The following is an 8132-nucleotide window of genomic DNA, read 5'->3' on the forward strand; positions in this document are numbered from 1 at the left end:
TAAATGCTGCAACATTTCCTGGAAAGGCTGCAACAATGATATTAATTAAACAAATATTTATTGAGCATTGAATATCATATTGCCAGACACTAGAGAGAAAACAATGAATATGATCAATAGGGTCTCCGTCCTCACAGAGCTCACAATCAAGGAGGTACCTTATCTTATCCATTTTGCGTCACTTTCCTGTCTTTCAATCTCAGGTAGTCACATTTTATGAACTTATCTCAGGATCTTAGGCAAGAACTCTGTTTGGGTCCCTCAGTCCCCTAAAACCTGAAACATGGCAGTTTCGCCAAGGAAAGGAACAAGAGCAGTGTCATGGCCAGAGCCCCCTAGATACCTCGAGGATGCAATTTCCCAATGGCACTGGTGTCAAAAGCCTCTAATGCTGAATTAAGCCAGTTACATCTATACATGTGAAAGGGACCTCCAAGAGTATTTCAAACACTCCTCCAGGAGTGTTTCGTAAACAATGACTATCTTCCCTGGGTCCACTGGAATTCTTTCTGCCTCTTTGAAGGGCTCACTGGCAATATTTTTCCTTGGATTTCCAAAAGAATGGCTTTTTCAAGATGGAGTCCGAGAAAAACAGGATTCCTTTTTACATTTAATTATATGTCTTGCTTCATTTCTCTAGCTCTACTATTTAGGATGACAAAGAGAAGAGCAACCACATCCATATAAATTCCATTGATGGACAAAAACCTCAGAAAATTGGCTGTCCCTCTCTATAAACAAGGAAAAAACCACCCAGGGATATTGTAGAGCCAGAAGTCGAGACTTGGCTATTATTTCCAATCAGGAAGCTATTTCTAAATTCCTAATTGAACTCCAACATGGTGTGAGTTCAACAAATGTCGATAGTCAGATGGAAGGATGGAAGGATGGAAGGATGGAGGGATGGAGGGATGGAGGGATGGAGGGATGGAGGGAGGGAGGGAGGGAGGGATGGAGGGAGGGAGGGATGGAGGGAGGGAAGGAAAGGTGGATAGGTGGATGTGTAATTAATTGAACTTATGTTTAGGATAGCTCTATCACTCAGTTTTCTGCTGCTACAGGGGCAAAGTGGGAAGACTTTCTGGTGTAGCCAAGCATCACTTGGGCAGTTTGGGGAATTTGGTTCTATACCAGGGAAATATCTAGGGGCTTTCTGGTCCCCTCCACATGGCGGAAGGAAATTGAGCTTGTTGGTGTTGGTCACATCACTGGGCTGAACACACATGAGTGTGCCCTGACCCGTACCCATGAATTCAGTGTCCTTTGAGCTATTTTTATTCTTTATCTTGTATCCATATTTTCCCCAACCCTGAATAACTGGGCTTACTTGATTATATTTAGTATTTACCTTCTCCGGAGGTTTTCTTGCCATGTTATTGTTCTCATTGGCCTGTTTATGCCATAGAATGAAAACACTGCATTCTGAAAAGGACAGTGTGTTTTTTTGCATGAGGGAAAGAAAGAGTCATAATTGGTTTTGATTGTTAAACATTAAGAATAGGCCCTGTCATCTCTATTTAAACTCAGTGAAATGAGAAAATGATGTTCCAGCTCTGAATGAATTATCCATATTGCCTAAGTAAAGTAATTATAAAGGGATAAGTGGAGAAAAATGGAAGGAAAAATCAAGGCCATGATGCAGCATGACTAAGAAGCAAGGGCTCTGGACCTTGCAATGCTACTAACTAGCTATGTGTTCCCAAGCAAGTCAGTTAACCCCTCTGCCCTTGTTTCTTCATCTATAAAATAGGAGGATGAATCTTGAGGATTTCCTACCAGAGTCTTGCTATTTACTAGCATTATGGGTTTTTCAAAGGAAAACTTTCATAAGATCCTTTTTCAGGTAGAGACTAACTTTATTTTCCTTCTTTCCTTGACCTTATCATACTTTCAGCTCCAAGCCATCTTTTCTATTTCAGTTTCTTCAATGTTGTTTTTCTTGCTACCCTTGACTTTGTCTTCCCTTTCTCTTGACACGTTCTCCTGGGCATTCCTGCTGCTTACTGCAATGTCAATCTCAGAGAAAACTCTTGTTACAAGAGTTGTGAACCCTGATGTTGAGTCAGAACAGATAAATAACATGTCATGGGAAAGGTACTTGAGGTATTTGCCTCTGAGGTAACTGCCATTAGCCAAGATTCACATGAACACTTTCTAATATTTGAGTCTTAAAGATGCAACCTTTACGGGATTGCTTTTGACCCTGCAATTCCCCTCTAGGAACGCACTTGCACAAGAGTACAAGGCGATAGGTTCAGAAACGACCTTTGCAGCATTGCTTGAAAGAGTCAAAATGGAAGCAATCTAAGTGATTCTGCAATGGTTAGAAAAATCATGGTCCATCCAGGCAACGGGCAGTCCATTTGGGCTCTGTGACATGTGAAAACATATGTTTTGAGGGATGGTTCCAGGACATGAAGAAACCCGTTGAGGGACCTAGACACTGTAACAACTTTCTTTGTATGGAGCAGAGCACGAGCTTCCTTGTTAGAAATTAGTAGGAAAAGGCCATGATGCTCCACTCCCTAAATAAGTGCTACCACCTATAAACTTCTCCTTGAGGTGAAGGATCTGAGGCTTACTCTCTTCCTGATCAGAAATGCAGTCTTCTGCCTGGATTAACTGACATTACTGAGCTCTAACCAGGAGTGCTGGGGGCTGGGACTACAGTGATTAGGTTCCTGGCCTTGAAAGGCACATAGAGACCCAAACAGACAATCATAGTGCAATGTGGTGTCTTCTATTAAAGAGAGAACCTTAAAGAGCTGTGGGAATGTGGGGTTTGGAGGGTGAGAGGGGGCAACCTAATCCAGGCTAGCAGGGGACAGAGGGGGCGCATAGTGGGGCAGTGAGGAAAGATTTCCGAGAGGCGATGACCCAGCGCTCAGGACCATTAGAGAGTCTGGCCTTTCTGGGATCACTCATACTCCCCAGTAGGTGCCAAAACGGCCTCACCCTGCATCTTAGAAGTCTGCATAAGGCTCCTATCTGTGCCTGTGACTTCCTCTTTCTCCTCTTTTCTTTTCCAAGTCAGCAGGTGACATCCAGCCTGTTCCACCTGGTCCCTCCCTACTTCCCATTCTGATACTCCGAGGGCAGTGTTGCTCGGTGTTCAGTGTTGTGAGACGTGAGCCTCAGTTTCCCACCTGTGAAGTGGCATTAGTCATAGTATCTAAGCAATAAAAGCAAAAATACACAAGTGAGACTACATAAAACTAAAAAGCTTCTGCACAGCAAAGGAAACCATCAACAAAATGAAAAGGCAACCTACTGAATGGGAGAAAATGTTTGCAAATCATATATCTGACACAGGGTTAATATCCAAAACAAAGAAAGAACTCATACAACTTAATAGCAAAAAAAAAAAAAAAAAAAAAATCCGATTAAAAAATGGGCAATAGATCTGAATAGACATTTTTCCAAAGAAGACATACAGGTGGTCAACAGGTACATGAAAAGATGCTCAACATCACTAATCATCAGGGAAATGCAAATCAAAACCACAATGAGATACCACCTCATACCTGTCAGAATGGCTATGAACAAAAAGACTAGAAATAACAAGTGTTGGTGAGGATGTGGAGAAAAGGCAACCCTCGTGCACTGTTGGTGGGAAGGTAAATTGGTGCAGCCACTGTGGAAAACAGTATGGAGGTACTTCAAAAAAATTAAAAACAGAACTACCATATGATCCAGCAATTCCACTTCTGGGTATTTATCCAAACAAAACAAAAACACTAACTCAAAAAGATATATATGCACCCATGTTCTTTTATTATCATTATCAGATGTTATTACTAATTCTTTCTGCCAGTAGGAGTTGGTATAGCCAATGATATGCTGGTAAATATTTAACAGGCTCTCCAAAAAAGAAGGGAAAGAAAAAGCCCTGGTTCAGAGCATTTGCTAATTTCCATGGTGTAAATACTCCCACCATGGTTGATTTTAAGCTCCTGAAATGAATGTCTTTGAATGTGGAGTTTGGAAGGTGATGCTAACAACGAGCTTTGAGCTGGTCCCAGTGATCGGGGTGTCATCTCATCCAAGGATACTCACTTTAAAAAGTGTTGATTACACCCCTCAGTTCTGCTTGACTTATTCCTTGCTATCATATGAAGAATGAGATATCTTATACACAGGAGGCTGTGTGAAGACCGAGCCAGCCTGCTGGGTCACATCCTGGCTCCATCATGTACTGGCTCTGGGACCCTGGATAAGTTATTTACCATCCCTCTCTGTCAGTTTCTTCATTGGTTACCTGGCACATATGTGTAGTATGTGTTAGCTATTATTATTAGAAGTGAGGGACTTTTTGCTGCCAACACAATAATTAGTACCTTGCATGTGTATAGCATCTCATCATTCTTAAAAGTCTTTTTCACACATAATCATATTTGACTTTCATAATAGCCCTGTGTTGAGATGACCTTGTCCCATAGTTGAAAAACTCCACATTGGAGATGTTGTGGCTGTTAGGCGGAACCCTTGTGTTTCAACACTTGGTCCTAGGTTCAGAATTGTGTCCTAATCAAGCACATTGGAGGACATGAGCTTATATCCCTAAGTTGAGCCTGTTCCTGAAACTCCTTTAAAATCTTTGAAGTTCTCAGAAAGGAATCAAGACATACATAATTTGCTATGTAACAAGGCAGACAGCAAATCAAGAGGCCTAAAACTGTGTTGCAAAGACCCGGAATGGGATTGTCCTTGTCTTGATAGCTCAGGGAATCACTATGATCCAGGCATGTCCTAAGTCATAATACCAGGATGGACTTAGCTCACAGGCTCCCCCTTCAGGCCTTCCTCTCACACTGAAGGAGGTCCTTAGAACTCTTTGCCTCCTGATTCTCAACTGGGTTCTGCTGATGTGAGGTTGCCTAAGGAGTTCCAAGAGGGGCAAGATATTACTGTACTAAAAACTTGAGTCACTGCTGCACTATTTACAACAACCAGGACATGGAAGCAACCTAAATGTCCATCGATGGAGGAATGGATAAAGAAGATGTGGTACATATATACAATGAAATATTACTCAGCTATAAAAAGAATGAAATAATGCCATTTGCAGCAGCACGGATGGACCTAGTGATTGTCATACTGCGTGAAGTAAGTCAGAGAAAGACAAATATCATATGATTTCGCTTATATGTGGAATCTAAAATATGGTACAAATCAACCTATTTACAAGACAGAAATAGAGTCACAGATACAGAAAACAAACTTATGGTTACCAAGTGGGAAAGTGTGGGAGGGATAAATTGGGAGATTGGGATTGACATATGCACATTACTATATATAAAATAGATAACTAATAAGAACCTACTGTATAGCACAGGGAACTCTACTCAATAATCTATAATGACCTATTTGGGAATAGAATCTAAAAAAGAGTGGATATATGTATATGTATAACTGATTCACTTTGCTGTACACCTGAAACTAACACAACATTGTAAATCAACTATACTCCAATAAAAATTAATTTAAAAAAATAAAAAATAAAAATTGAAAAAAGAGGTTGCTGAGAAAGAATGCACCTGAAATGTGTTTAACGTGTTCTATTTAAATATTTGCTCCTTGCTGTTTTCTTTTTATGTTAATTGCGGTAAAATAAACATAGTGCAAAATTCACCGCTTTAACCATTTTAAAGCGTACAATTCCATGGCATTTCGTACATACACGATGTTGTGCAACCATCACAGCATCTAATTCTAAAACATTTTTATCATCCCCCAAAGAAACCCTATCCTCATTAATAGTCACTTCCATTTCCCCCACCGCCTACCTGCTGGCAACCACTAATCTACTTTTTGTCTCTGTGGATTTGCCTATTCTGGACATAACATATATATATATATGTGTGTGTGTGTGTGTGTGTGTGTGTGTGTTATATAACATGTTATATATGTGTTATATATAACATATATATGTTATATATAACATATATCATGTGTGTTCTTTCGTGACTGGCTTCTTTAATTTACCATCATGTTTTCATGGTTCATCCATGTTGTAGCACGTTTCAGAACTTCATTCCTTTCCATGACTGAATAAAATTCCATTTTATGTGTATACCACCTTTTGTTTATCCATTCATCAGTTTGTGGATATTTGGGTTGTTTCTGTGTTTTGGCTATTGTGAACAGGGATGCTATGAACATTCATGTACAAGTTTTTTTTTTTGATCATCTGCCTTTGATTCTTTTGGGTATATGCCTAGGAGTGGAACTGCTGGGGCAGACGGTAGTTCTGTTTAATTTACTGAAGATGTTTTCTCTGTATCAAAGTTACCTTTGATCAAAGGAAAAATTTATCTTAGAATGAAGAGTATAAGCTTTGGGACCAGAGAAACCTGACTGAATCCCAGCTCTTTGGCAAGCAGCTGGTTGACCTGTTAACCTTTCTCCTACGTAGTTGATGGAAGAGCAATACTTTAACAGCCATGACATTACTAGTAAGCAATTACGTGCGTGATACTTTACTATGTCCCAGACTCATAAAAAGAAGAGGAATTTCTTGTTTTTTTATGAGGACAAGGCCTTACTTATTATGTACCAGGCTCAAAATAGAAGTGGTGAAAATGTGGTAAACAGTTGACCCTTGCTAGCTCCCAGCCCCACCAGCTTATCAAATTAGACCTTGTTTAACATCTCCTCTCTCTCCCAACACTTGTTTTCCAGAATTCTCAGGGGAGCCGCGTCTCCATGGACACAGCAAGGAGTCTGCTCATGGTCTTCTGCCTCTGCTAAGTACTGTGCCCTGTCCTCACCAAGCCACTGCCCTTCACAGGGACTCTGCTGGTGGCCCCCTTGGGTCTGCAGTGCTGCCCTGCAGTCTGGGCAGAAAGGAAAGGGTACAGGGGGAGACTAGCCCTCTCTTCCCACTCGGTGTGACATTCTGTCCCTTAGGCTCTGACCCAACAGTGCTTGGGCACAGTCTCCACAAGTCCATAAGTACAGCTCCTTCCCCACTGCAGAGGGCCAGTATCCGCGACAGGGGGACAGAAAGAGTGGTCACTTCCTCCGTTCGTCCTCCCTCCCCAGACACTCCTGAGGGGAAGATAAAACATAACAACCACAGAAAACCTCCACCCTCCTCCGTCGACCAAGAACTAAACTTCTGTGCACAGCAACTCATACAAACAGGTCTTCCGGTGAGGGGCCACCCTGCTCCCCTCCCAGCTGTGTCTCAGCTCCAGCTCAGCCTGGGCTGCCACTTTCATACACATTATCTCAATCTGTCCACAGTCTTGGGAACTAGCTAACATTATCCCATTTCATGGATTATAGTAGGAGATATTCAGTATTAAAACAGAACAGACTAAGCCTATCCAGCAAGCAGCAAATGTAGCAAATCCCCATTTGTCATCCCTGGCCAGGGACTTGGTTATCTTAAGGCACATTGCTGGAATGCCTGGACACCTGCATATAAACTTCCCTTTGTGGCTTCCTTTTTGTAGCTAATTGTTTAAGAATCTCCCTTCTGATCCCCTATCTTTGCTGGCTATCATCTTTTATGACCCCTGATAGGCTCCCAGACCACCCCCGGTTTGTAAAAGTTTTAGACAACTTAGAGTCTATAAAAACAGATGCCAATCTTGGCTCCCAAAAGGCTAGGATGCTAAGAGAAGTCAGAGTCTGGCTTAGTTGTGTTGTTTACCCAGGACAGCAGGAAGAAAACAAGGTTCTGGAAAACATGGATGTAACAAGCCTGCTATCCTGCCATCCATTATGGATGGAGAAGGGGATTTTGAGATTTAGATAAACCTGGGCCAAAATGCTCTCCTGGTTTTATCTATCTTTTAAAAGGAACCTCAAGAGCCATAGGAAGCTGTGAACTCTGAAGGATGTGTACTAGTATCCAACCACAGGTGGGGAAACTGAGGCTCAAAGAGGCTAAATAACCTGTCCAAGTTCACACAGCTGGACCAAGCCAGGAAAAGGTCACCCAAACCAAAAAGTTAGAAGTTGGAGCTGTCACTTCAGGCCAGGATGGTTAAAGAACTTTTCTTCAAGCTCCAAAGCTGAACTCTCATCATGGCCCCTGTAGGCTGTAATTTCCTAGGACCTGCAGAGTGAATTCCAGGGGGTCCCAGACTTGTATGGGAAATAATTACATCTTTCTTTTAATG

Source organism: Eubalaena glacialis, chromosome 1, assembly GCF_028564815.1.
Source record: "Eubalaena glacialis isolate mEubGla1 chromosome 1, mEubGla1.1.hap2.+ XY, whole genome shotgun sequence".
Lineage (NCBI taxonomy): Eukaryota > Metazoa > Chordata > Mammalia > Artiodactyla > Balaenidae > Eubalaena > Eubalaena glacialis.